The 3,613-nt window shown below is 35.3% G+C and overlaps 1 pseudogene; it reads right to left on the minus strand.

Annotated features, from left to right (window-relative positions):
• Window positions 1-1,214: 1,214 nt before the first annotated feature.
• LOC114514794 lies at window positions 1,215-1,745 on the minus strand (annotated as a pseudogene).
• Window positions 1,746-3,613: the final 1,868 nt, after the last annotated feature.

A 3,613-nucleotide genomic window follows, 5' to 3' on the forward strand; every position in this document is an offset into this window, starting at 1 on the left:
TTCTAATCACCCTCTGCTGTCATTATTTCCATGTGATGAGTAAGGCTCAGATATTGAACTCCCTTCTAAATTTGAAGGGGGTATATTGATTTCAACAGTCTGGAAATCCATCTTAAAAGTGGATATAAGCAATGAAAGGACAATTATTAAATAGTAAATAATGCTATTCCCTTGGCTAGTGAACTGGGAAAAATTCCCCTTGGTTTATTGCAGAATTTGACACCTAACATTGTAAGTCTGTGTGACAAATGAATTCAACCCAATTTTTTCCTATTTGATTCAAATAGTTATTTCTGGTGAGATGAACTATGGGGGAGGCAGGATTGCCAATTGCAAATTCCTTTAAATGAAATTTTGTGCAAGAGTGATGTACACCTAACTAGTGTGTACCCTTAGGATTTGATGGTGAAATAAAAATAGAAAAATTACCTTAAAAGATCATTTGTTACTGAAAAGAGTAGGAAGAGAACCTTTCAAATCACATGAAAAAATTTTCAAGAAGGTAATACAAATATAACTTGATAAACTTGTTTTAATTAATAGTGACCTTTTTTAATGTCAAGACAGGAGGATGATATTCTGCCTGGAGATTAGAAAAGGAATGAGGAAAAATAAGAATTTTTCAGAGTTTCTTGAGTACAGTACAATTCTAGGTTACTTAGAGAGAAATATTTTCTGTAGAGAAGAGAATAAAAATGATCATGAAACTGTGTATCTTACAAGTTCCATTGCTACTATAAATGCATAAATTTGGCCTTTTGATTTGAAAATATAAATATTGGTATATTAATTAGAATCCTCTTGTGAGCAAGTAGAAATGAACTCATCCTAGCTTAAGGCAAAAAACAGTGCTTAATGAGCTCATTTTCTAGGCTTCCTGCTCATGTTACCTAGGCAGTTGCTCAGGATCCCATACTCAGAAGGGCCCCATTTTTAAGATTAATGCTCTGTGGCTTCCATTTTAAAAGTATTAATAATTTTATATTTGAATTTGTATTTTCTAAGTGACATCAGTGGAGTGTGGGCCAGAAGCTTGAGGCATTGGCTCACAAGCCTCCCTGCCTCCTCAGGATCTGTTTTTTTTCCTCCAAAAGATTTATTTTTGGGGGAAAAGGATGGATTTTGAGGGGGAAAAACATAGAGCAGAGAGATATGAAATAGAAAATATATACAAACATAAACTGTTTTGCTAACTGTTTTATAACCACAACAAATAAGTATAATGTGCTGTACAAAACAACAAAATAAAGGTTCAAGATCAAGGTGTTCCTTTAGGCAAGGCTGAAGATTTCAGTCTCTGGTATTTGGAATTTAGGATGCAATCTTTATTTTTGGATGGATCACTGGGTGTGTGGTACAGTCCACTTTTAACCATATTTGAACAAAAGAATGGCCACTTGGCCCAAGCAGAAGTAGATGAACTATTTGGTTTCATGTGTCATGTTTCATGGTTTAACTACCAAAGTTCCTCCCTACAATCCAGAGGCAGGTGGGGTTATACTTCTTGTCAAACTCCTTCTTAATATGGGTCACAATATCCTTCTCTATGTCATATTTTTCCAGTACCTTAGTAGTACATTCAACAAGAGTCCCTGTTGCATCTCCTCCAACATAGCATTACTGATCACCACCTTTTCATCACACAAGGTTACAGTGGAGCAGGGGCCGCCAACTACAGTGGTCTCCTGGGCAAGGGGCTGAAAAAAATCACAACCAGTGGGACAAGTCTTTCCTACCAAAACCATGGTGTATCTAGGATCTGTTCTTTATGGTCCACTTCCCCAACTCTTGGTGTCCAGGTGTAAGGTTGCCATATTTAGCAAAAATAAAAAAAAATTAAACAGCATGGCCAGATACATTTGAATTTCATATAAACAATGACTCATTTTCAAGTATAAGTGTGTCCCAAATATGGCATGAGATATACTAAAAATTCAATCTAAAATTCAAATATTACTGAACATCCAGGATTCTGACCCCTTCTCCACTTCCCTGCTACATACATGGGCCTAAGTGGGGTACTCCTTCGAGGATCTGCTTTTGATTCACCTGACTTTGGGGCAGAGCAGGTGCTGTTTGGTCAGCCCCAGGCTGGCCACACTTTTTCATGCTGCATGGAGGTGAACCTAGTAATCATCTCTGATTCAAGTACTAGGCACATCGTGGTGTGGAAGTTGCAATACCTTTGGGGTTTCCTGTCAACAATGGGAAGGAGAGATACCTGCTCAGATCCCTGCCCAAGAGAACCACCATTGTGCTGAGGGCTAATTAAGTCATGAGGATGGAGTCCTCATGAATGGGATTAATGTCCTTGTATAAGAGACAATAAAGAGTGCTTTAACTCTCTTTTAGCCATGTGAAAATACAATGATAAGACAGCCAGACCTCTGCAACTTGAAAGAGGGCTTTCACCAGAACATGACCATGCTATACCCTAAACTCAGACTTTCAGCCTCCAGAACTGTGAGAAATAAATTTCTGTTGTTTATAAGCTAGAATACTCACTCTATGGTATTCTATTATAGCATCCTGAACTAAGACATTTGTCAATCAGACTACCTTTTATTTCCTTTTCTTGTGTTGTTGCATTAGCTGGTAATCAAGAGTATGATACTGGTATAAAGACAGGCATATAGACTGTAATATAAATATATAAATATATTTATATAAATATATAAATATATAAATATAAAACTATATTTAGAATAGTTTTTTTGTCACTCGCTGGTTCTCAATGATCTTTAGATCAAAATAACATACATGCCATAGGCATATTTTGAGGTGGCATATTTTCATACCCTTCACTTTGCAAGGTCAAATGTGTCATATTATTCAACTACTTTATACCTTTCCTAATTTTAGTTTACATGAATAACTTGGTTTATGAGACAGGTAGATCTATTGTGGATTTTATATTTTGTCATAATATTTTGAACAGTTTATTATGAAGTTTTGTTTTTAGGTGTATTATCTTATTGCTGAATTGAATCTTTTTTGTTAGTGTAAAATATCTTTGTCCCATTTAATCAATTATTTTATCTGCTATTAATATTTTTATTCCTGGTCATTTTTATCATTGATTCAGTATAATCCTTCAATGCATTTAACTGTTCTGTGTACTGTGAATTCTTCATCACTTGCTTTTTTTCTAGTGTTCCTATTTTAAGTAAGTAATTAAATTTAATAACTTTTTCTGTGAAAAAGTGTATGGTCAGTCCTATCCTGGACATTTTGCTTTGTGTCCTCCATTTGTTATATTTTTTTGTTCTTTTTCACTTTGAACTTTTAATGTTTTCCTTCTAATACCTACCCTTTACATTTTAGAAACATATTAATTTACTTTTATGTGTTTGTTTTTTACCCTTTTTTATTGTTGTCTAAGTACAGTTGTCTCCATTTTCCCCCCACCATTCCCCCCCACCTCAGCCATCCCCACTTCCCACCCTTGATCCCTACCCTGCATTGGTTTTGTCCACGTGTCCTTTATAGATATTCCTGAATTGCATATATTGGTCTATGAATATAGAGAATTAATTACTATTTATAATATCTAAGCCTCCACTCACTTGGTCCAAGTATCTGGCCAAGACAAGACCCTCAGCAAGCTTTATCA

The sequence above is a fragment of the Phyllostomus discolor genome, chromosome 7 (assembly GCF_004126475.2).
Source record: "Phyllostomus discolor isolate MPI-MPIP mPhyDis1 chromosome 7, mPhyDis1.pri.v3, whole genome shotgun sequence".
Lineage (NCBI taxonomy): Eukaryota > Metazoa > Chordata > Mammalia > Chiroptera > Phyllostomidae > Phyllostomus > Phyllostomus discolor.